At 42.5% G+C, this 26,558-nt stretch overlaps 1 pseudogene across 1 annotated transcript; it reads right to left on the bottom strand.

Annotated features, from left to right (window-relative positions):
- Window positions 1-887: 887 nt before the first annotated feature.
- On the bottom strand, window positions 888-18,587 carry LOC311061193 (serine/threonine-protein kinase PLK1-like; annotated as a pseudogene). The gene is made up of 10 exons: window positions 18,549-18,587; window positions 17,518-17,686; window positions 16,746-16,889; window positions 16,328-16,468; window positions 7,624-7,731; window positions 6,199-6,437; window positions 3,299-3,376; window positions 2,888-3,054; window positions 1,675-1,844; window positions 888-1,065 (listed from the first exon to the last, which is right to left on the bottom strand). The product of its transcript is annotated as a serine/threonine-protein kinase PLK1-like (transcript).
- Between the last annotated feature and the right edge of the window lie 7,971 nt (window positions 18,588-26,558).

Here is a 26,558-nt window from a genome sequence, read left to right as displayed (position 1 = left end):
CATACTGTGCCATCATTATTAGTATTATTGTTTAATAAACAAAAGTTGAACACTTTATTTGCGTAAGGCAGAGGGATTCCAAATGAGAATTTGAGTTACGGTATCAACAATTCCAAAGGCTGGTGAATGTCTATGGTAAATTTCAGGTGCTGTGGGCATTAGCTAATCAGAAACTGTAAATGGCTGTATTTCAGTTGCAATAGATGCTTGACTGCCTCACATCTGATGGACAAGACGTACCAGATTAGGTTGGAAGTACCTAAGTACAGTTACTCAATTACCGTAGTTAAGTACAATATAATGTACTTACCTTACTGGAGTATTTCCAATTATCTAAACTTTTACTTCAACTCCACTACATCTCAGATGCAAATATTGTACCTTTACTCACTACAATCATTTGAAAACTTTAATTACTACAAAACATACATTAACCACGTCAACCCCATTTAAACTTTGCCTATTTGAAAATAGCAGATCTACAAGCTCACAACACATGATGTGACGTGTTGCGAGCTTGTAGATTTGCAATTTTAGACATAACTTGTGAAATGTTGTACTTTTACTCAAGTACATTTTGAATACCAGACCTTTATCTGGAAGAGTGTATTGCTACATTGTGGTATTGGTACTTGTACAAGATGTGAGTACTTCTTCCACCACTACCTACCAGCTATCATTTGTGTCCACACCAGATCTAGCCAGCAAATATATTGCAAACGTTACATGAACCTTCAAACATACAACTTCCTTGAGTATTGTAAACATGCCTAAACAAACCAGTTATTTATATTCAAATTCTCTTTATTAGAAAATACAAAATTTAAATACACATTTAAAATTATGCATAGAAAAAAAATCAATTAACCCAAAGTGGTTTCTCATGTTTAAGATTGCGCTGCAGAGCCATTGGAGCTCAGCAGCTTCTCCACCATCTGCTTGGCGTAGCGCATCCTTGTGGCCAGCTCCCTGCTGCAGCCAAACTCCTCCAGCAAGGACAGTTTGTAGGTGCAGAAGACTCGCTTCTCATCGATGTATGTCACAGAGGATCACCTTGGCGTGGTCCTGGAGGAGATGAAAACAATGTAATTTAATGTGTTACGCCAAGTGCAATCTGTGATGCAGCGTGGAAGGAGCCCCCAACACTAGCGCTATTTTTCCTTAACAATCTAGCACAATATGTAGAATTATGAGGTTTAGATAATAAATGTTCTAAATCTGTGTTCGTTTTTGTTGCAGTCGTTCTAGTCCTACAGTAAGTTCTTGCCGTTCTAAATCCAGCCAACCAGTTGAATATATACCTTTTGAAATATTCGGGACCAGTACGGCTGCTTCTGAACATGTATTCCATTGCTAGTTTGACACATTCACAAGTCGCATGAAAAAAATATATAAGTGTATTCTACTTCACAATAGTGTACAAAAATAGCCTCCCTACAAGCTCACAACGATTGTGAGCCTGTAGATCTGCCATTTCCAATGCCAGATCTATCAGAATAATTGGGACATCAATGTGAAGTCATATCACCCAGCTCTACCTGAAAGTACAACAGAATTGTGCTTGGTCTTGGTCCCAAATATAAACTCCTGAATACTCCCAACTAGGAGTGTGTGAAGCCTACACGTGTGTTGTTGGTCTGACATTACTCTTTGGATGTAGTGAAGTTTACCAACCTGGAAGAAGTTAATCTGGACAGGTGCAGCACGATGGCACTCTTGGTCCTGAACCAGAGAGAGAGGTAGGGCAGGCGTGCCAGCTCGTCACCGTCTCTACGTGCCATGTTGGCACCGGCCTTGAGAAGGTGCTCGCTCATGTAGCTGCGGAAGTACTTGAGCAACGTTATCTGCAAGAGAGGCGATAAACAAAGTGATAAGAATTAACAAACATAAAAAAGGAGGCAGTGAGACAGAAAAGTGTAAAGACTTCCACAGATCAAGCTGTAATGCTACGACTACTTTAAGTGTGACTACACCAAGAGATCAGGATAGCATGAGATCTCAGGTATAAAAGTTGCTCCAAGCATGGAGGAAATAACTCCATACTGGGCGAATACGTGAATGAATTGAACTCCTTTCCCACTGCCAGTAGACGAGTATAAATGAGTATATAGTGTTGAGCCTAGTGTACTTTCAAGCCAGATCATAATATGGGGTGCATGGGCACAAAGCTCGCCACAGGAGCCAATATCCGGCAATACAAATAAAAGGATCTGTCATCTTATGTTTCATCAAATAAGTGTATGTCTCTCATTCCCACAGACCCACTCCCCGCCACACACTTTAGGTACTTTACACTTTAGGTACTTGCTGTGGACCCAATAGCAAATTACAAAGTACATTTACTCAAGTACAATTTTGAGGTATTTACAACTTTACTGGAGGATTTCCCAGTACTTTTACTCCACTACATCTCAAAGGCAAATATTGTACTTTCACTCCACTACAATCATTTGAAAACCTTACTAGTTATGTTGTAGATTTTGATTACTACAAAAGATACATTATCCACTTCAGCCCTAGTATATACGTTTCGGCCATTTGAAAATAGCCGAGCTACAAGCTTGTAGATCTGCTATTTTCAAAAGATTTTTATACATTTGAAAAAATGTAAAATGGGACATTCTGCATAATGAGTACTTTCAGTACATTTTGATGCCAATACTCAAGTACATTTAGAATTCTGGACTAACTTGTAACAGAGTTTTTCTATATTGCAGTATTGGTGCTTTTACTAAGTAAAGAATGTGAGTACTTTTTCCACCACTGCCTTAAATACATCTGGCTCCCTGTTTTTGGCTCCATGCCCACCAATAGCTGAGTTAGAAACATCTTAAATGGTGAAAAAAAAAATAATAGTACTGGGTCAGAGACAGAGACAACTACTGACCTTCTTGGTGAGCGTGGCAGGGTACGAGCGTACACTGATGTAGCTCTCTGCATTGGTTTTGTCAGTGTACTGCAGGCTTTCTCCACAGTGTACACACCATCAAGTGGTGTACACTGATCGTTGACGAGCACACCCACGCTGTTGTCACTTGTCACACAGCTGGTAGCCTGGAAAAAAAACATCAAAACTTTCAAAATACACCAAGCTAGGAAGAAATGGCAGAAGACAAGTCTACATGGACACTGCACATTATTGCAGTACTGTAGTCACATCATGCGACTAGTTATTCTACCCCTGCAAACAGTTGCATACAAATTCTCTGTTGCAAGAGGCTTTAACTGATATGATGTGAAGGCGGAATAAAACATTTAGAAAACAAATATTTACCCAAAATGCAGAAGTGTGCCTTACCTAGCCCGTATTTATCAGAATAGTTGACCCATTTGCTGATCCAAAAGATGGGGATGCACTCGGGGTCTTCTGCCTTTTCTGAAAGTTCACACAAACAGAATGATTGTCAGTGTCAGAGGTGACTTCAGTAAAAGTAGCAATACAATGTATGAATACTCTGATTCCATTAACAGTCAAAGGGTCAAGGGGTCCTTGACATGAAAATGTTTGAGAACCACTGGTTTAAACATTACACAGCAAGCCCAAATAAGCAACTACACTTTAGAAACAAGCCCCAAAAAACCGCAACCACCTATATTTACAAGCAACTTTACAGAAAAATAAGCCCAAAGTGGCTTGTAATAAGCGGACATGGCAACACTGGTGTGTAGATCTTAAACTCTAGTGGACGCTGTCAGCGGCGCTATCCATGGTTCTGAAGCGCAGTAAAACTCTGCACTCTACTACACACACACACACACACACACACACACACACACACACACACACACACACACACACACACACACACACACACACACACACACACACACACACACACACATATATAGGCCTATGTGACTATATTCAGTGTCAGTGATAGAAGTAGGCTACTATGTTTTACTTAAGTAAAAGTATCAATACTGCAAAGTAGACAAGTAGCCTACTGTTACAAGTAGAAGTCCCGTAATCAAAATGTACTTGAGTAAAAAGTACAATAAATGTATCGGCATCAAAATATACTGAAAGTACCAAAGGTCAAAGTAGTCATTGTACAGAATGTCCCATTTCACAATTCAAAATGTATAAACATTTTTTGAAAACAACAGATCTACAAGCTCATAATGCATAGTATAGCGACACATTTTGAGCTTGTAGATAGGCTATTTTCAACATATAATTAAAACTGTGACATTAATTGTAGGCCTATATTTTGGTTGAGTTCGGTAGATTTGTCCTACATAACAAAACTGCTCAACTGCATGATTATACAAAATGCTAAAAATACAAAATGCTAAAAATACTAAAAACACATATTTCTAACATCTATAATATAACATAGCTTATGATGTTGCCAAATTATAACATAAGTAGCCTCCTAGTGTACTGTTGTTGTCGTTTTACTTTTTTTTGCATTATTTGAATTTCCAGCACTGAGAATTATTTATGAAGTTATTTAAGTTATAAAATATCTGTTTGTAGCTCAGTATCATGATTGTAAGCATTTGGTAGCTATGGAGCGAATTTGTTCACGGATTCTGTTTCTAAATTGTTCTAAAATGAAGCAACGCTGCTTAACATTGTTTTCAAGTAGTTACCAGTTACGACGCTTCAGTAACGACGTCACGCTTACGTCAGTTACGACGCGACGTAAACGTACGAAAAACGTGGGCGTTCTGTTGCTGCTAACGAAGTGCTGTGATTGGCTAGAGGAGAACGAAGTGCTGTGATTGGCTAGAGGAGCGGTAAACAACCTGTCGCGCGCTGTTCTACACTTTTGAAACGTTGCCTCAGCCAATCACAGTTCGAGGCCGTTAGGTCGCCACCGCAATAAAGACACCTGACGAGACGCCAGAGTTTCAGAGCATTGAGAGCAGAGACACGAGCATCATCCGAGAGAATCAGCAGAGAGAGAGAAAAATCAACGAACTTAACCGAGTCAACACGTTTATCAGCTGAAGACGAGGAGAACGGAACGAAGCTAGAGATGGATCTTATCTGCAATATAGAAACTTGGCTTGAGATCACCGAGGCCTTTGACCGTTCTGAACGTAAGTGGTGTTGATTTATGCAACGGAAATGTTATTCATGTAGATTTGGTAACTGTGCGATTTAGGCCAGTAACATATGGACTAGAGCTACTAGTAACGCAAGTTCATGTATTCTTTTTCTACCCTTGGCACGAAAGCACACGTTATTACTGCAACCTTGTTGATAATGTTGTTTTTTTGTAATATTTGCTTCAGTGAACTGTAAGCCGTTGATTTCAAGTCTGCAAGCTGCCTTGATGTAATCAACTCTGATTTGAATGAGAAATTGTTGTTCGCCGTTAGCCTACTGTAGCAGGACACACAAATTCCATGGAAGTTGTAACTGACTGCGATGAGTCGCAGCTAATCACAACTCTAGGGTTCGTTAAATGTAGCTACTTTTAAATCATAACAATCAAAAGTGGCTTCTAAATAATATGTAGCCCATTTGGCCACGGACCCCATCTGAAAATATTTCGTGCCAGGGAGTCCAGGGACTCCCTTACAAGATCTGTGTGTTGTTGAAATGTTTTTCAAGATTCTTTGAAAATAGCAGATCTACAAGTTCACAACTTGTCCATTTGCAACACGTTGTGTGGTTTTAGATCGTCTATTTTCAAATAGCTGATGGTTAAACTGTTTGATGCTATATTAAGTAATTTTGCTGGGATCCCCTGCAACCACCTCAAGGACCCCTGGAGGTCCCATGACCCCACGTTGACAACCATTGACTTAAAGATACAACTATTCGCATTGCATTAATTCTGAGTTCTAGCGAGTGACCCATGGATAATTTCCTGTATATAGTGTTTTTATCCATCCATTTAGTCAAGAATCTTGGTTGGCAAAAGTGTAGAGCCCATAGATCTCTTAAGAGTCCAATAGTTTGAGCCAAATTTGAATTAGGATGTCCAACTCTATGTTTCTTTTGAAGGCTTAAAAACATGTTATTTTGTATTCGTATATAACCTTTATTCACCCATTGAGACATTGGATTCTCACACTTTTATTGAACCCAAGTGATGAAAAGTCAGATTGTAATTATGAGTCGGGTAGAGTGATTTACAACCTTCTGTCAGTATGTCTCTCTTTCTGTTAAGTCTCTCTTAACTACACTATTGTCTTTGATATAGTTGTGGTGTGGACTTTGCTTAACTCTCACTCACTAACTCTCTGTGTGGCTGTGTTTCCCCCTAGTCGCTAAGGAAGGAGCCAGAGAGATGAACAGTAGACAACCCCTGTACAACAGGGGAGGGCCTGCACCATCCAAGGCCTCCTCCCTCCTCCTGCCCAACACCAGAGCCATGCTGCAGAGGATGTACAGCAGAGGACCAGAGCCCTGCACCACCTCCTCCATGCAGTCCAACAGGAGACGACCCACACACCACACCACCGCCTCCTCTCCCGTGCTCACCAACCCCAAATCAGGTGAGGAGAACTTGCACATTAGAGCCCATTTTCTCAACCCCAATGTATGACTTAGTAATTCATAATATAATATAAAATACAAATGTGTTATAATAGTGTTGGTCTACTCTGTATAGATTCTGAGTGTGCACTCCATCTCTCTCAATTTTGCAATTAGAGTCCAACCGACTTTTGGGTCAGAAACCAATTTGAGGACATTTAACTTATAAACAAAAAAAAGTAATAAGTAAAAGTAATAATAACACATTGAACTGTGTGGTTTATAACTGGGTTCGGCTGCATATTTTGCTAAAGCCAGTGTCATCCAAAAAGTCAAATAATGGTTGGTCGGGCTCTATATGCAATCTACTGTAGTGTGAGTTTAATCATTGCAATCCTGTAGAAGAGATAAATAAATGAAATAAAGCTTTCAGACAGTCATGATACCTGTTTCAATTTGCAGTCCTGAAGAAAACTGTAACCCCAGAGGAACTACAGCAACCAGCAGGACCCTACAGGAAGAAACTGTTAAGAGTACGTACTGTACCCACAATAATTCACTTGCAACTCTGAACTCACAATTCATCAAGCTCTGCTCAAGAGATATACCCCCTCCATGTACACACACACACACACACACACACACACACACACACACACACACACACACACACACACACACACACACACACACACACACACACACACACACTTTCTGCTACTGCTGGTGTTTCCGACAAATACAAATCTTTGTCATGTGTTGTCTTTGCACAGATCGAGAGCGGCGAGTTGGGCTGGGGGTTCGTTGTTCGAGGGACTGGACCATGTCACGTCCAGGCTGTGGAGCCCCATGGACCTGCTGCGGTTGCTGGGATGAAGGTAGGAATCATGGAAAATGGTGATGAATGTTGTAATGTCATACTTTTTGGTAGCCATTATCCCCAAAAGATCCTGCTTTGTTGCATTAGCCTGGCACTGTAGGACGTTAAAATGACTTCTCTCTCGGGTGGATCAAGACTGAAGCAAGTAAATGTAAAAAGCAGCACTTCTACAAAGGCTTACATAAGTAATTGGCTATAAGCCTTCATGACTTTGGAGTATCTTTCTCAGAATGTAGTGAAAAGTGGGTCAAATCATTTAATTTCAAGTCATTTTGTGTTTTTCTCTCCCTCTCTCTCTCCATCATACCCCTTCCTCTCCCTCTGTATCTGTCCCAGGTGTGTCAGATTGTAGTTGCCATCAATAACCAGAGCGTTCTGGAAATGGACTACAAGGCCATCAACCACCTCATCTTGACTGGCCCCAGGAAGATGCAGATGGAAGTCATGGAGGTTACTGAAAGTAACGGTTTTGGTAGGTATCTGCCTGACAGCACAAACATGTTATTTTGTATTTGTATCTAACCTTTATTCACCCACTGAGACAATGGGTTCTTACACTTTTATTGAACCCTTTGATGAAAAGGGGGGGGGGGGGTCCTACTCCTCCTCCATCCTCCTCAGATTGTAATTTGGATAGAGTCGGTTAGAGTCATGGCATTTACATCCTTCTGTCCGTATGTCTCTCTGTTAAGTTTCTCTTTACTAAAACTGTATATTGTTCACTATTGTCTTTGTTATAGTTGTGGTGTGGTCTTTACTGAACTCTATCACTGTCACACACTCACTCACTAATTCTGTGTTTTCCCCCTAGTTGCTGTGGTGAAGTCAGGAGTTCAGGAAGGAGCCAGAGGGATGAACAGTAGCTACTGTACAACAGGAGAGGACCTGCAACACCAAAGGCCACCTCCAATCATGTGCAGTCCTAACAAGGGTTGGATTAGCCCTTGTGTTGGCCGGTGGCACCGTTTTTGCCGCTACCTCAGCAGCTCAACAGCAGGACAATATTTTGCCGCTGTTACTGTTATAGCCCTTTTTGGCCCCCAGAGCTTGGTGCCCATGGCTGCAGCCCTAAAGCCTGTGTGATCAGGCGGGCCTGGGCAGCAACATGACCATCACCAAGGATTACACACTGAAAAGCTACTTTATTTTTTTAAAGTTGACAATGTGTCCTGATGTAGGGGTGATGTAACCACAACTTTCAGATGATTTTTTTTTTATTCATCACCAGGTAAAGGCACACGTTCACATTCTAGATATTGATGATGCTAATTTGTTTGTTATAAGTGCAAATATTTTGTAATAATCATTGAACTTTTGATTTGAATGTGTATGCTTACATGTGGTATTAATGATTGTATATTTGAAAGGTCTGAATATGAGCCACTGATCAATATGAAGTGCTAGATATCTTTCATAAAAACAATTATTGACCACAGACTGATTTGATTTCATATATATCTCATTCTAGATATTGATGCTACTTTGTTTTTCTAAGTGTAAATATTTTTGATTAAGATAATGCAGTAGATATTTTTTTCCTTTTTACTCATCACCAAGTAATCGGCTAGCTTTTGATACTAATGTTTGTAAGTGTAAATATTTTGATTAAGACAATGCTGTTTATATTTATTAAAATACAATTGTAAATATGACTTGAGTTATCTGTGTCCTTTTCAACAATGTCAGTTTGTTGACAACAGTGGCCTGTTGCATTCTTTTCTCTTCAGGGTTTCTTTTTTGTCTGTAATCCCTGTGTAAGTAACTAGTCCACGATCACCTGTACGTCTAAGCCTAGCTGAGTTGAAAACAAGATCAACTGATATTAGATTTAAGCAGCCACATTGCAGATCCACCATAATTCTATTTGATATCCTTCTTCCAAACTCATTACAATGCTATGATGATGAATCCTACAGTATTCATTGCACAGCACATGCACTTCAAGCCTAACTAGTGAAGTATGGAATGAACACTAGTTTCCTGTGTACAAGGTCACATTACAGCATGCATGTGTCTATAGCAGCCACATGCATTTGGTATGAGGAGCTTGCGAGCTTGTAGATTTGCCATTTTAGACATAACTTGTGAAAAACTCCAAAATTAGTACTTTTATTTTCAGTACTCAAGTACTATATTTTAATGCAAATATTTTTGTACCTTTACTCAAGTACATTTTGAATACCAGACTTATACTTATCTGGAAGAGTGTATTGCTACATTGTGGTATTGGTACTATTGAGTACTTCTTTCACCACTGCGTACCAACTATCATTTGTGTCCACACCAGATCGAGCCAGCAAATATATTACAAACGTTACATGAACTTCCAACATACAACTTCCTTGAGTATTGTAAACATGCCTAAACAAACCAGTTATTTATATTGCTCAAAGTCTCTTTATTTGAAAATACAAAATGCAAAGACACATTTAAAATTATACATAGAAAAAAACAAAACAATTAACCCAAAGTGGCTTCTCGTGGCTTCATGATGTGAAGGCAGAATAAAACATTTAGAAAATAAATATTTCCCCAAAATGCAGAAGTGTGCCTTACCTAGCCCGTATTTATCAGAATAGTCAACCCATTTGCTGATCCAGAAGATGGGGATCTTCTATAGCAGCCACATGCATTTGGTATGAGGAGATGCCAGGTTTGAGGAATGTGAAGGAATGACTCAGACGATGTAGAAAGTTGGTACAAGTGACTTATATGTTTTGCTTATGTAAAGTCAGTCACCTGTCCTGTATGGAAAGTAAATGAGTAACTTAAAATGTAAACGCTCAAAGTTCTATTACAAACACAATTATCAGTCTTTTTAATTTCAAGGGCCCCAGTTTGATATGCATTAGAGTCCTCAGTATTCATTTACCTCTGAGAGTGTATAAATGGAACCGAATGGATGCACCCTCGAACACCCCTGGGGTCTCCCACACCCCACGTTGCAAACCAGTGCTGTGTATAGTGTACCTGTGGAAGCATTCAAGGGGATATGTATTTGAATGAGTGCTATAATCACTTATACGTATAGGATGATTTGGTGTGCAAATACTAGACAGCTCTAAGGTTTAGAGCTCTTAATATTAACACAACCGAGTCTAAACAATTGCGTTAATATTGTTCTTTAGGACAACAGTGCAGCTGCACTGGAATACTTTTCCCATCTGGATGAGCAGACAGCAAGTGAATTCCACCATACCATTCAAATTCAGGCAGTAGTCTAGAGGTGAGGCTGATCATACATTGGCATTTCAACCGTGGCGTTGAATAGAATCCTAAAATCAGTAGAATTCATGACTTCATGGAGTCAGTTTTGGCTGGCCATTCACACATTTGACATGCTCCGTCTCAGAACAGATGCCTGCAGATTGAACTTCTGCTAGTCCCAAACTAGGAGCTGCATAGGGTGATAAACCTTTGCATCTCTGCTGGCACCAAGGTAAGAGCCACAGGGTGAGACATTCACACTGAACAGTTTTGAGTATTGTTCAAATCATTTCAGCATAAATAATTTCCCCTCGGGGATGAATAAAGTACATATCTAAATATACTAAATGCCAAGTTGATTTAACTTCAAATAATTTCTAATAACAATTGACCCAATTACTCCACATATCTTAAACAAAAAGGCAAAAGAAAAAAAGCACATTCATTCTTCTGTTTATTCAGGCAGAGGGATTCCAAATGAGAATTTGAGTTACAGTATCAACAATTCCAACGGCTGGTGAATGTCTAGAGGGTAAATTTCAGGTGCTGTGGACATTAGCTAATCAGAACGTTTTTTTTTTTCAATTTTCTAAACTTTTACTTCAACTCCACTACATCTCAGAGGCAAATATTGTACTTTTACTCACTACAATCATTTGAAAACTTTAGTAATACTACAACAAAACATACATTAACCACTTTAGCCCCATTTAAACTTTGCCTATTTGAAAATAGCAGATCTACAAGCTCACAACACGTGGTGTGATGTGTTGCGAGCTTGTAGATTTGCCATTTTAGACATAACTTGTGAAAAACTCCAAAATTAGTACTTTTATTTTCAGTACTCAAGTATATTTTAATGCAAATATTGTTGTACTTTTACTCAAGTACATTTTGAATACCAGACTTTTATCTGGAAGAGTGTATTGCTACATTGTGGTATTGGTACTATTGAGTACTTCTTTCACCACTGCGTACCAGCTATCATTTGTGTCCACACCAGATCGAGCCAGCAAATATATTACAAACGTTACATGAACTTCCAACATACAACTTCCTTGAGTATTGTAAACATGCCTAAACAAACCATTTATTTATATTGCTCAAAGTCTCTTTATTTGACAATACAAAATGTAAAGACACATTTAAAATTATACATAGAAAAAAATAAAACAATTAACCCAAAGTGGCTTCTCGTGGCTTCATGATGTGAAGGCAGAATAAAACATTTAGAAAATAAATATTTCCCCAAAATGCAGAAGTGTGCCTTACCTAGCCCGTATCTAACTATATAAATGGCGAGCAACTTCCGCGCCCTCGGTGGTGACACCCCACAGCTCTGTGATCGACTAAACACAACACCGTCAGACCACATGTCGCCAACACTGTCGCCACGGCGGGCGGCCTGAATTTACGTTTCGCGTAGGGCACATGGCATGCCTCACTACACCGTTCCCACCTCGCAACATAATTAATTCTACTCACCAAATGTCGGACACAACGGAAGTGGAAGCAGCTTCGTACCGTTTACCGTGCGCACGACCTCATCACCACAACAGCGGGCAGCCGCTGCGCGTTTTTTTTCCTTTTTTTCCAAACTTTTTTTTTGGTCACCATTTTCTCCAGGCACCATTTCTGGTGTAACGTCGGGTGTTTCTTTTCACCAGCCAATCACCTTTCACGTTGCCACGTCCGTTGCCACGTCGCGCTGACGTACGCTAAACAAGCGCTGCCGTGCGCACAATGCAAACGAGCCCAAAGGCGCGCAAAAATAAGCCGACCATTGCTTAGACACAAAGTCAGACCTGGCAACGCAGCCTAGGCCAATCATGTGTGAGAGATCTACAAGCTATGGGGCAGAGACGCCACCGTATCTTAGCAACAACTACAGCGCTCACTCTCATTGGTCCTGTCACGCTAACAGCAGTCTCCAGACAATGGCATCGCAGACAGCTTGCTGTTACTGCTGTAGCCATCACAGGCAGTTGCAGCACGACGGACAGGGCGCTGTGATAGCTGCCATGTCGCTAACGCTAATCTGGTTGTCATGCCTGCAGCGGCTGTGCAATCACTTTGTCAACAATGCACGTTCGTGTGGTGAATGTCTATATTGCTGCTCAGTTCGTCCATTGTACATGGTGTATGTTTGTGTGTGTCTTCTGGAGAACTATGTCGCTCCACAGCAACTACAGTAACTAACGTAATGGCAGGACCGCCACGTGCAACGCATGTTAGGCTGCATTATGGTCATGTAGTAATTTCAGATAATTTCGCTCCGATTACAGCAGTGTTTATCAACCCTTTCACGCCCCCCCCCCCCCCCCCCCCCCCACAAATACACGTACTTGATCTGGGACCCCCCCATTCTGTTTGACTCCGTTCCACAAGTAAATATTGTGAAAATAGCCGATCTACAAGCTCGAAACGCCTCACATTGAGAGGCTTTGTAAGCTTGGAGATCGGCTATTTTCTACATGATTGCCTCTTTCTTACATTCTTTGCCAATGTGGCCCATGTTTTCAGAGCATAGTTTATTGACTACTTCTGTTGCAGAAATGGCCATTTCCTTTACTTTCGGTTTTTTATTGTCTCCGCCAGGCCGCAAGGCATGGCGCAAGACTATGTTTCACCCCCTGTCCGTCCGTCTGTGATAGCTAATCTCTCACATCGTTGACTTGATCGCAGCAAAATAACAGCCCCATGTGGAGAGTCAGTGAGAGCTGGATAAACGACGTAAAATGTGTCAAAAGGAGTCTGTACGGCTGTCGATAAATGAACACATGACGTCAGTGGGAGAGGACATATTGTGTCTTTTGGACAAACAGCAGCGTGGTGCTGATGTTTGTTGTGTCAAGCAGCTTAATGTCAGAGTGTTTGTGTTGGAGCGCCTCAGTGCGGCTGCAGAGTTCATGTGCAACCTCTTCCACAGAGACACAGACACACTAGAAACTCTGCTGGGGAAAAAAAACACTGCTGGGCATTGACTTTCCTATGGACATTGATCTACACACTGCAGGTATATCTGCTACACACACAACATCAAACTACACACTGCAGGTATGATGCAGCGTTTGCATTACAGCCAGCATGCCAGCGTAGTTCCCATATGGTTTCAAGGTGGGCTAAACCATATGGACCCCATGTCAGCAATGTCAGCGGCATCCACTTCAGTCCCAACTGCGATGCCCATGCAGGCTATAAGTACCTTCTACCTGGCCCTTAGGTGGGCCCCAACTAGCCATGTTTATGTGGGACCAAGGCGGGTCCTAACTGCGTTTGCCCATGCAGCCTTTAACTGGGTTCTACCTGGGCCCTAGGTGTACCCTAACCAACCACAGTGCAGTGCCCATCGCTCCAATTGTTGTGATGTCAGGGCTCTCAATACTGCACATTGGTGGAGGAGGAGGGGCCGCAGGGCGACCGCACACATCGCTGAACCAATGGTAGCCCACGGATGTTTCCTCTGTGGATTTACAATCTGCCCCTCTATGCCACATATCATCCGCACTACAGGGTCTTCACTGACCGAGCCACGGCCCCACTCACCCTCATGACGCTACGCCACTTAAACGTGCGGCAGCATGCGCTGGGTTGCCAGGTTTGCACAGCCTGCGCCAGAAACAAGCAACCACCTTCATGAAAAAAAAAAAAACACCGAAATGGTCCGCAATGTTCCAGGGGTGTCCCCGCGCGTCCCAACACTCCACAGGGGGTCAGTGGACCATCAGGGGGTCCGCGGACCCCCTGAAACATAACAAATATTATTTCTTCAAATTTTTTCCTTTTTCAAAAAAAAATTTCCACAGTTTCACTCCGGCGATTTGGGTCCCCCAATATACACACGGCCACGCTGGGCCCCGTGCGCGGCTGGGGTTGAGGGGGGCGTAGCCCCCCGAAACTCTAGTTTATCAGAATAGTCGACCCATTTGCTGATCCAGAAGATGGGGATGCACGCGGGGTCTTCTGCCTTTTCTGAAAGTTCACACAAACAAAATGATTGTCAGTGTCAGAGGTGGCTTCAGTAAAAGTAGCAATACCACAATGTATAAATACTCTTGTAACAGAGAGTTATGTTACTACTTCGATATCGTATTAAGGACTGTATTATTCTCTAGGTACTGCTGGCTCTTGTGATTGTCACAAGTGATAAGGCTGTTTAAGGCTGAGATGAGCGGCTCAGCCAACTATGAGATCCTATAGAGCCGAGGTCTCGTACTCTATCTGGTGGATGGGGCCGAGAATGAGTGGTTCTTGAATCACACACGTTGAATATGGGTGGATAGGCCCTGGCTATTTATCTAGTCTAGTTATTTATTATTCTGATTCTACAACTGCTTTGACACACACTCTGTCTAACAGCGGTGGGTATTTATGGGTAAAATATGATGTCACACGATCGTAGGACGACGTCACACTGGCGTTGCGTCCTTAATCGGGACGATTATCCCATCGTCATCGTCGCCTTGGCAACACTCTGATTCCATTAAGGGCGCGTTCGAAAATACAGCACTGAGCGCACTGGCCAATACAAACTAATAGGCGAGTGTGCTCCGGTGCGTAATTTCCGAACGCACCCGTCGTAAATGCCTGCATTCAAAAGGTTTGACCAATAAGAAAACGTCTCGAAATTGTTCAGATCTACAAGCTATTGAGCTATTTTCAAATTGACAAAGTATAAGCTAGGGCTTAAAGTAGGGTAAGTGATTTTTTGCTAATCTTTTTTTGTTTTGGTAAAAATAAAAAAGGTTTAAGTACTATATTCTGATAGTAATCATTGCTACAGAGCGTTTGTTCGGTCACAGGGGTCTCTCCAGCTCTTTAGTAAACAGAATATAGTACATTTTCAGGTAGGAGACAACATTTAAGCCAATCAGGAGACAGCACTGAAAATGCATTTTCTGTTTATTAAAGAGCTGGAGAGACATGGGAGACTCCTTTTACTGAACTAACACTCTATAGCAATGAGGACTATCAGCATATAGAGCTATTTAACACTTATTTTAACCAAAGTGAATCACTTACCCTACCTTTAAGTGTTTTCTTTTGTAAATAATAATCCACAAAGTAACTTGTAAGGGTGCGGTCACACCAAACTTTCATTCTGCCTATGCGGCGGATTTTGTCAATGGGAACGGAGTGGTTTGTTGCCATTGACGGAGTACCGCAGAAAAAAAAACACTGTTTCCGCTGAAAAGCATTGGCAGAATCTGCCGCATAAGCAGACTCAAGTTTTTTAAATAATTGTAGTGGAATAAAAGTTCCAATATTTGCTTCTGCGATGTAGTGTAGTAGAAATATCAAGTATTGTAAAAAAAAAATATATATATACTCAAGTAGTGGAAAAGTACCTCAAAACAGTACTTTAGTAAATATACTTCAGTTTCTTTCCACCACTGGTCAGCATTCACGATGTTATCACAATTCACAAAGATAAGTTCAGTGATCAGCTGAGAGACATACGGCCAGTCGCAGCTTGGGGTGGAATCTGAACACAGACATTTGAGAGGACTTCGCATACGAGGGTCCGCTCGGATGGCTTTGTTGCAAGGAAAGCTGTGATTTGCTGTAACAAGTCAGTCAGGTTGCAGTCTGGTCCCTCTGGTACATCCCTGCCCGCAATGTCCCTGAGAATACAGAACCAGAACTCACTTGTAAAAATCAATCTGTACTAGACACAAAGTGAGGAAAGGCAGTATGTTAAAGAGGTAGATGTTAAAACATAGGCAAAGTTGACATGGTGTTTGGAGAGTTTAATTGTGCTTTAATATACGCTCTACGCGGGTTCGATTCCCGAGCCCCATGACCTTGGCTGCGTGTCACTCCCCGTCTCCCTTCTACTGTGGTGTGCCGACCAGGGGATGGTATAGTTGTTCTTCTTGATCCGGTTGTATGTCTCCTTCAGACAGGACGTCTCAAATGGAGGCTCACCCACCAACAGAGTGTATCTGTGAAGAAGACAGGAGGAACGAGGGGTCAATAATCTGATTATGCAGTGTGCAGGACATACAGCTTGAAATAGAATAACTGGTACAAGTTATTTTAATAATCATTTTGATTAAACCTTTTTTCTATTATTTCTTATATATTTATCCATTTTCAATGTTTTTATTTATCTTCTCTTGTCCTCTTTCATTACCGTTCCCTGAGCGGTTCCATATTATGTGCTTGGTGATCTACAATGTTCTACAAAGAAGAAAAAGCAACTACACGTTGACAACGTACAGGATGCAACCGAGTGACCAGACGTCCACCTCGAAGCTGTGGCCCTTCTTGCAAAGCACTTCAGGGGCGATGTAGTTGGATGTTCCACACAAGGTCTTCTTCCTCGCCAATCCTACTCGATCTTAGTTGCCAGGGTTTGGTCCCCTTGTGGAGAGATATAAAGATTCATGTTAGCTTTCATTCAAATAAGCCCATGTTTACAACTTTATTAGTAGTATTGGAAACCATTCATGTTGCGAGTTGGGGTGTGCCATGGTCTGTTAAGAGGACAAGCAGGCTTGTTGTCATTACGAAAAAAACATAGGGATCCCCACAGTTCTTTGAACACTGTGCTGGACCAAATATTTAAGTGAAAATAAGGGAATGTCCGCACACAACAAATTGCTTTCCCATATTTTGTTTAACGAACAAGAACGTTTTGCCCATACAAGGGCTTCATCAGAAACCGGATGAAGCCCTTGCATGGGCGAAACATTGTTCTTGTCGTTTAAAAAAATATCCCCACAGTTCTTTGAACACTGTGCTGGACCAAATATTCAAGTGAAAATAAGGGAATGTCCGCACACAACAAATTGCTTTCCCATATTTTGTTTAACGAACAAGAACGTTTTGCCCATACAAGGGCTTCATCAGAAACCGGATGAAGCCCTTGCATGGGCGAAACATTGTTCTTGTCGTTTAAAAAAATATGGGAGAGCAGTATATCGTGTTGTGTCATTAGTTAACAATCTATGTGTGGCCCGGGATGTGTCACAGCATGCAATTAACTTACCTATTTTGACCATCATGTCGTCGCTGAGGAAGATATTTCCCAGCTTTAGATCTCTATGGATGACTCTGTTGTTGTGGAGATACCGGCAGCCATTCAGCAGCTGCGTCATGTAGTAACGTGCCTCTGGTTCAGTCACTGCCTTTCGGCGCTTGTGTTGTTCCGGCAGAGACTGTAAATGGAACACAAGACAATGTTGGCATTATTATTGTAACTAAATTTACAAACCCAATTAAAAAAAAATCACGATTAAGATTGTGGTTTGTTTAAGTGAAGCCATTTTGAAAACAAAGCCAGTAGGCTTTAAATAAATAAAATACAGTAGGCTACATCAGGGGTTCTTACAGTGGGGTCCCCAGATAAAATATTTGAGTTAGGATTAGGAGCCAAATGGACCAGTATGGGGCTGCAACTCTGAGAAGTCCAGATGGAACCAAATGGATCTGTGAGGGTCCATTTGGTTCCGTCTGTACACTTAGAGTTATGGTGGTCCACGGTCCAATGCAGGGGTTCTCAAAGTGGGGTCCGGGGACCCCCCAGGGCCATATATACACAGCAATTAAAAAAATAATAAAGTACTGACAATTGGAAATACTCCAGTAAAGTAAAAAAAATACCTCAACATTTTACTTAATTACAGTACTGTAACTTGAGTAAATGTACTTAGTTACTTTACACCACTGCAGAGGAGACAGAGGTGAGTCAGGTGACCAACAATAAAAATGGTTTAAAAACCATTACCTAAAAATGTTGTCAGGTGTACACATGTACAGAAAACAAAACATGATGCAACACAAACGCTACTAAACACACACTTCCAAGGCAGCAGCTGTGCAGTGTGTGTGTGTGTGTGTGTGTGTGTGTGTGTGTGTGTGTGTGTGTGTGTGTGTGTGTGTGTGTGTGTGTGTGTGTGTGTGTGTGTATGTGCGTGCGTGCGTGCGTGTGTGTGTGTGCGTGGCATGCAAAAACGAGCTCAGAAAGTGATAGATTGCTTACATTCATGGTCAGGTTCCAGTAGGCTACTCCAGTCTGACCGCTGGCTGCTCTGTGCACATAAGGTACTCTTTTTCCATATTACACATTGTTAGGCAACAACCGCTAACTACAATACCTTAAACAAAGCCCGCTCATCCGCCCCACCCACTACCCAGACCAGACCGTACCCGAAAACATAATCATCTCTAACATAATATATAAATATTATGCATTGCTGACTTGGTATGTATTCTAATGTATTCTAGGATCATTCCAATACATTATTATGAATTTATCCATCAAACGTCATGAAGGGGAAAAGTACCTTATGTAAGTTACAAAGCACGCAATCTTTTGACGCCCTCTACTGTTGACGGGGTCTCTGAGCAAAATGTTTAGCTCAGAATTAATTTGGTGTCTCCTGGGACCCAAACCTACAAAAATACTTTTTTTTTAATAGCAGATCTACAAGGACATGTTGTGAGCTTGTAGGCATTTCCAAAAATGTTTGGCATTTCTGTTGTTTTATTTTTTATTTTTTTATAGAAAATATGTTTTCTTTTATTAGATTTCCTTTTTTTTCCCCACTTTTTTTTTCCACTTCTTTTTTTTTATTTTTGAAAATATGTTTGGCATTTCTGATTCTTTTTTTTTTAGAAAATATTTATTTCCTTTTTTTCCCCCACTTTTTTTTCCACTTTTTTTTTTTTTTTATAGTTTTAACAATAATAAAGTTATTTATTTGCGACCGGGCCGAACTTCTAGTTGTTTACACTTGAAAACGTCTCAGCGAGCAGCGGACCAATAGGAACAGGGCTCTCGGGCATCCTTCCTCTTCACGCAGGTGGTCTAATCACGTGCTTTCAGATCCAGACGTCAATGCTGTCCAGAGACTCTTTGAGATCAGACGTGCGTTACACCAGCTCCACAGAGACACCGTTACTGCTCGTTTTCATCGATCTTCTGTCATTTCAACGTGTATTATTTTGCTTTTTCAACATTTGCTGACACTTCTTTTGGAATTCCAAGTCTTCTTCAGGTTAACCGACTAAGGTAAGCGGTGTTTTAATGTTTCAAAACGCTCTTAACGGCTGTGTTTGTAGTTGATTTACACCTCGAGAGGCCAACAGTTGTGGATCATTTACATTTTCAAATGTTTTTTTGGGGATACAAGAAGAGTGGGTTGTTAGTTTTGAGTTGCTACTAGCTAGCTAGTTGTTTTAATTTGACTGAATGACGGACGGAAAGCCGTTGTCGTTGAAATCACTCGAGTCATCCTGTCGCTTGAAGCGACAGGATGACTCGAGTGATTTCAACGACAACGGCTTCGCTCAAAAAGAACAGAAGATAAGCTTCATAGAACTGTTTTTAGGTGATTTTGGGGGAGTTTTGTTTATTTTCAAAACGTTAACGGAATTGGTGGGAATGTCATTTCATATTTGTTGATTAGGCTACAATTCTGTGTCCAACGGTGATCCACTGGCTGGATGAAGAGGTTGTTTTGAATTAAATAAAATTACGAAAGGCCGCATGTTGTAGTACGAAATCAAGCTAACAACAACTGTTACTTGTTGGCTTGTAGATCTGTTCTTTTTTTGGCAAGCGACACGTTGGTACTGCGGGGTTTAAGGGGGCTGTGACTGGGTCAGGGCGTCCAACATGGCGGCGTTACGGTGACATTGGTGACCTGGAGAAATATGTGACCATCGTGTGGACTGGACTCACTGGACACATATTAACGTCGATGTCCGACCGTAAATCGCAGTTGTTTACTCTAACAGAGTTAGACCTAGTGGTGTTTAGGCCACGTATTGCAAGACCTCAAATGTCCGTTTTGTGTAGTCCACAAGACTTATTTCTCCAGGTCACCAATTTAAACCATAACGGAGGAGACGTGTTGGAATCTGTGTTGGGTCTTATTATGAACTGAACTGTACACGTTATAAATGTTTCACTGTCCAGCAGACACACAGACACTCTCCATATCATTCAAATGGAGACTGTACACTCTTATTGGCCGATCAGTGGTTCTCAAACGTTTTCATGTAAAGGACCCCCAAATTAATATGCATTCAAATGCATCTGAAACGATTTTGTGACAGGGACCCCCATAACTGAAACACTGTGTTGTTGAAATGTTTACAAATTATTCCAGATTTCCAAATGTTTAGAACATAGCAGATCTACAAGCTTACAACGCGCTGCATCGCTACCCATTGTGAGCTTGTAGATCTGCTATTTTCTGACTAGATGAAATATAAAATAGAGTTAAAGTGGTTAAACTGATTCTGATGCTATATCAACAAATTGTTGGCCTCTGTTATGTGTTTTCAAATGAGGCCGTCATTGTGTTGGTTACAGCTTGTTACAGCTATTCGTGTTTACTGACCCCCCCCTTCTCCCCCCCCCCCTCTCTCTCAATTTCTCTCTCTCCTCACTGCAGTGCAGCCAAGAGGACAGGACACCAGTAGACCAATACACACACGCACGCACGCACGCACGCACGCGCACACACATACACACACACACATTATGTTTCAGAGGATAGCCATGCTGCCTCTGCACTGTGCCAAGGTGGACGACAGCCTGACGAGCCTGCACTGGCTCCAGGACTTCTCCACCCTCGGTGCCAACGGCAGAGGCCCCCAGCCAGGCTGGGACCCTCCGCTGTCCAGTCACCGTCGGCCATTGGGTTTGTCTGTGGCGGCTTTGTCCCCTCTCGCCGGGGACATGGCGTCCATGGGCATTCCCCTGAGCCCGGTCATGCCCACACCAGCGGCTTGCACCCGGGCCCAGCAGAGCCTCCCAGGCGTCGTGACGCACGGCCACTACCCCGGTGGGGTGGGCTACAACACCGACGCCCATGCGAGGCCACCCTACTCCTGTCCCACGCTGATCTGCATGGCCATACAGGCCAGCGAGAAGAGAAAGCTCACACTGGCCTCTATTTACAAGTGGTTCAGTGAGAACTTCCCTTTCTACCGCTACGCCAAAACCAAGTCCTGGCAGGAAACCATCCGGCACACCCTGTCCGTCAACAAGGGCTTCATCAAGCTCCCGCGGGAGAAAGACGAGTCGGGAAAGGGGGGCTTCTGGACGGTTGACCCGCAGCATGTTGAGCGCCTCCTCAACGGTGTTTACAAGTTCCAGATCGACCCCCGATCCGGCTCGCAGCAGCTCCCCGGAAACTTTGAAGTAGTCACCTGGACGGAACAGAACCAGACAAGCCAGGCGGTCGGCGGGCACAAGAGGAAGCTGCCCCAAGCCTCTGCAACTAGCCTGGCCAAAGTCCCCCGGCGCTCCAGCTCCCTGCTGCTTCGTGGGGACGAACAGAAAGAGCTGGGGTCGGTCGACGGGAACTTTGACTTGGACGCCCTCCTGAAGTGGGCCTCGAGCAGGGAGCTCAGTCCGGACAGCGGCGAGCCACTGCCCAGACTGAGCTACACACTCCCTCCTATCCAGCACCAGCTTCCGGAGCTCTGCAGTGTGGCAAGCTCCGCTGTGTCTGCGCCTCCTACCCCTCCTAGCTGTGCCTTGGATTGCCTCCCACAGAGTCAGTGCACCATCCCCACAGAGGAGGACCTGGTGGCTGACTATGCCTGGGACGCCTTCCTTGATCCAGCCTTGAGTGAGGAGCTGAGCCAGAACAGCCGCACCCCCACAGAGGAGGATCAGGTGGAGGACTTCGACTGGAAGTCCTTCCTTGATTCTGCCTTTGGTGGGGAGCTGAGTCTGGACTGAGGGGAGCTGCTTAGCCCCATCTCCTAAGAGGAGGACCAGACGTGATCATCAGGGAGGATTCCCTGTTTGGTTATGGTGGTCCCCCAAGACGACCATGGTTAGTTGAGTTGAGGCTTGCTGGAGTTTCCTCCTTGATGTCCTGAGAGCATTTATGGTATGGTCTGAGATCAGCGTGTCGAGATAGGATCAGGTTGTTGGACACCAGGGCTTGTCCACACACCGGTGGGCCTGTGCACCCTGCCTCTGGAGCCCACTGCTGCTACATTTTTACATACATTTTAACTTAAACAGGCAAGAAATCACCTACCACCACACACACACAATACACCTGTTCCTCTGTCTGTCTGCCTGCCTGTCTGTCTGTCTGTCTGTCTGTCTGTCTGTCTGTCTGTCTGTCTGTCAGTCATGGACCACACAGCAGGTTCCCCGGACTGGAGGTGGAGGTCCCCCCAGTCGAAGTTGGTCAGTCGAGCCTCGCTCCTGATCGCTCCTGGTGCGTGTGGATACGCTTCCACAAAGGGGGACGACGGTAGTCATGCATACGCTGTACTGTGGCTGCCAGCAAACACTTGGAAATGTGTTTGAAATAACCTGAGGTAAGAACACTTACTTGTGTCTGTTACTTTATATGGTTGGCTTCCAGAAAGGGGGACGACTGTAGGCATACATATGCTGTACTGGTAAGCATCTTCACTGGTAAGAACATTGGTAATGCAACAAAAAACGTATCTGGAAGCGGAGGTCCCCCCAGTCGAAGTTGGTCAGTCGAGCCTCACTCCTGATCGCTCCTGGTGCGTGTGGATGCGCTTCCAGAATGGGACGACGACTGTAGGCATGCATAGGCTGTACTGTGGCTGCCAGAAGACACAGTTTGTTTGAAATAACCTGAGGTAATCTCATTTACTTTCGTCTGTTACTTTATATGGTTTAGAGTTTAACATCAAGTAGTAATAATAGTCATTTAAGGAATAGTTGTTAAGGAGAAGGGAAAATGTAAAAGAAAAAAAAAAGTTAAAAATATATAAATCAATATCTGTCTATTATCTATACTGTGTGTGTGTGTGTGTGTGTGTGTGTGTGTGTGTGTGTGTGTGTGTGTGTGTGTGTGTGTGTGTGTGTGTGTGTGTGTGTGTGTGTGTGTGTGTGTGTGTGTGTGTGTGTGTGTGTGTGTGTGTGTGTGTGTGTGTGTGTGTGTGTGTGTGTGGAGACACACAATCTAAACATTTTGGGGCGTCTGGGTGTGGTAGAGGCAAAACACTCCCCCACCACCGCAAATACCTGGGTTCAATACCCAGCAGCAGAGGCGGTGCATCCAGCTTGGCTGGGCGCTTCAACAAACACAATTGGCCGTGTTTACGGGTGGGAAGCTGGTGAGGATCAAGTGATCATGTCCTTTTTGCTGCACTGCAGGATGTACATCAAGATTATTATAGTTCTGAATACTTATTTAGTTTGTATTGAGTTTTGACTTCGTATTTTCTATTTCAATTTAGTTGTAATTAGTTTTTAAAGAGAGTTCACTAGTTATTTTTTTGAAAAAGCTGACTGGATAGTGGATAATGCTGCCTTGTTGACGATTAGCCGCCTTTGCTAATCGTCCTTGCTGAGGGAGAAGCTCAGGGGACTACTGCAGGCATAGGCTGTTACATTGCCGCTCGCTAGCGAGCCTGGCTTTTTACCGGACTGATAACATATGCACCTACAACCCTAGAAATCCCGGGTTCGCCGAGTCCCGGCCGGGAGTTAGGTTTCAGTTTTTATTGTAGTATGGGGTATTTGTCAGGGGTGAGATATTAAAAGGTTCTAGTTTCGTTTTTTCGCTAATTTAATTTACCTATAATCTTGATGCACAATGCACATAGTAGTTTATACCTCCAAAGGTGAGGGGAGGTGGCAGCAACAGGGATTGCAGGACACTTGGGGAGAATTGGGAATTGGCAATGACTAAATCGGGTTCTCCTCCCATGGATTGTCACCTTGCCGGCGGTGGAGGAGCTTGAGTTATCCCAGTGACCCAGAGAGCTAAGCCGGCTGGAGTCACGGCTTCTGGCTGGTCCAACCATGCCGGACAGCTCACAAGGGTAGGGATCAGACTAAGGACAATCCGTAGTCCTCCATATTGGGGGTTGGGCATGAGTTTAACAACTTCATCCCTTAAAACTAACATGTTACAGAATTCATCACAAAATCAATGCACTCTGAAACCATCAAAGTAAGAACTATTACTTAAACTGTCATGTGTCTCATTATGCCAATGCTTCCTTAGTTTTGTTTCTGATCTATTCAGAACAGAGCTCTGCTGTGAAGGAAACGGGTGTGTGAGCTATGAGCCACTGTCATCAAAGCAGCTTGCAATGAAGGTCAGTTTTGTTCATTTCTGTATTATTTCTGACTACATACATTCTTGCTTGCTTTTCTCTGTATAACATTTGACATGAAATGCTGTACGGTATATCGTTGCTGTCGGGCAGAAACCTTGTATCTCCATATTATATCGACACGTGTTAGGCATGCTGTTACCTTATTTCAAATAAAATATTGATTTTCTTCTTTTTTTTCCCATTAAAGACTGAGTGCCTTGGAATTCTGCAGTCCACTCCATACCACTTGGGAGTCAAGCAGTACTTCTTGGATTTCTTTTGTCATACACTCTACTATGCCGTTCACATGAAGATGCTTCGTCGGTTTCTACAGAAGGAATCCCCCCCCCCACACACACGCACACGCACACGCACACGCACACGCACACGCACACGCACACTCACACACTCATGTCCTCGCCTCTCCATCCATCTATCCACTTAACCATACTCTTTCCTTCCTCTCTGTCTGTTGTGCTCCAATCTCCAGGCTCCTGAGTCTCTCAGTTCTCTCAAGGTCGATGGCTGAAAGAGCAGCGCTAAGATCTCATCTGGATGGAGAGATCCCAAACCTACACCTGCCAGACAGAGGTCAGCATCATCATCATCACACACTAACTAACACACTGGGTACATTCTGTAGTATCCTACTAGCAGGCAGAGGTCATCATCACACAAGTGTTACTCAGCTGTCATGTTAGCCAGTTGTGTAATTAGTGTTGGTCTCATTCACTGTGTAGTGATTTATGGCCGTTTTCACCATAGAACGTGTCAGGAGAACGCTTCAGTCATTCATTCATTCATCCATTCATCTTTGGCCAGTATGGTTGTACAAGGTACCTCTGTGGTCAGAATGTAAACAGTCTATACCGTTTTAATATTATGCTTTATAAGATAATTTGTATTTTGTGTTAAACCCAGGGTACAGTAATGTAAAAGAAGACTAAATGGGTTTAGGATGTTTTTGCCTGTCTGTGAGACGTCGTTCTGCATTCATTCATCTCGCATCACTTTTCTGTGTGACACTCTTCTGTTTAAAGTGGACATAGTGAGGAAAGAGGACTGCTCATCATGCCTGTGGACAACTGACTGCTTATCGTGCCTATGGAGAACTGACTGCTTATCGTGCCTCTGGTCACTGCTGCTCCTACTGCATACTTGGACAACATTGGTATTTCCATTCTCTCCATTTCTTTTTCTATATTCGTATGTTTTGGACTGAGGACAATTATAAAGGGGCCCTTTTGGATACTCAACGAGAGATTTTGTTTTGTTTTAGTTGAGTACTGTTCAGTCTTAATATCTCAGAAAGGACTTCTTTTCTTTTTTTGGTTCAAAGGGCAATAGGCTACATTTCAGGTTTGACTGATCTTAAGTTTAGTCTTAAGTTTATTTAATAATCTGAAGGTTCATGAGTCAATGTCATTTTGTATAGATATATACGTTTCATTTTATGATTAGGTACTCAGTTGTGAGTTAATGCTGTTCATTAGACGTTATTATATTTTATATTATATATTGTGTCATATGTTCACTATAACTGTTCAGACAGAGGTCAATGATCATCAGACACTGTGTACATTCTATATGCCCTGCTAAGCATAACTACTGCATACATAGTGAGACTGAGAAACATCACCTTAGATTGAAGTATTCTTGGGAGAGAATTGGCCAGTTAGCAGGTGTATGAGTGTCATTTTTGTTAATAAGAAATCCTAAATCCTAGTTGTGACTTTTTTAAAAGATGTGTATAATTTGTTTTATGACAGATGGTAAAACATTTGTTCCACAGGGTCACGTAAAGACTGGTATCTTTTTTTTTAGTTTATTTAATAATCTTACGGTTCATTGGTCAATGTCATTTTGTATAGACGTGTAAGTTGCCTTTTCATTTTATGCTTAGCTACTGTTTAGAGTTTATGACTGTTCATTATACTTTATTATATAGTTATTATGTTATTATATCAT

The sequence above is a fragment of the Gymnoscopelus microlampas genome (genome assembly GCF_963454915.1).
Source record: "Gymnoscopelus microlampas genome assembly, chromosome: 15".
Classification (NCBI taxonomy): domain Eukaryota; kingdom Metazoa; phylum Chordata; class Actinopteri; order Myctophiformes; family Myctophidae; genus Gymnoscopelus; species Gymnoscopelus microlampas.
Note: the sequence above shows the minus strand (reverse complement) of the source record. Positions and strands in the feature narration are given on the sequence as shown.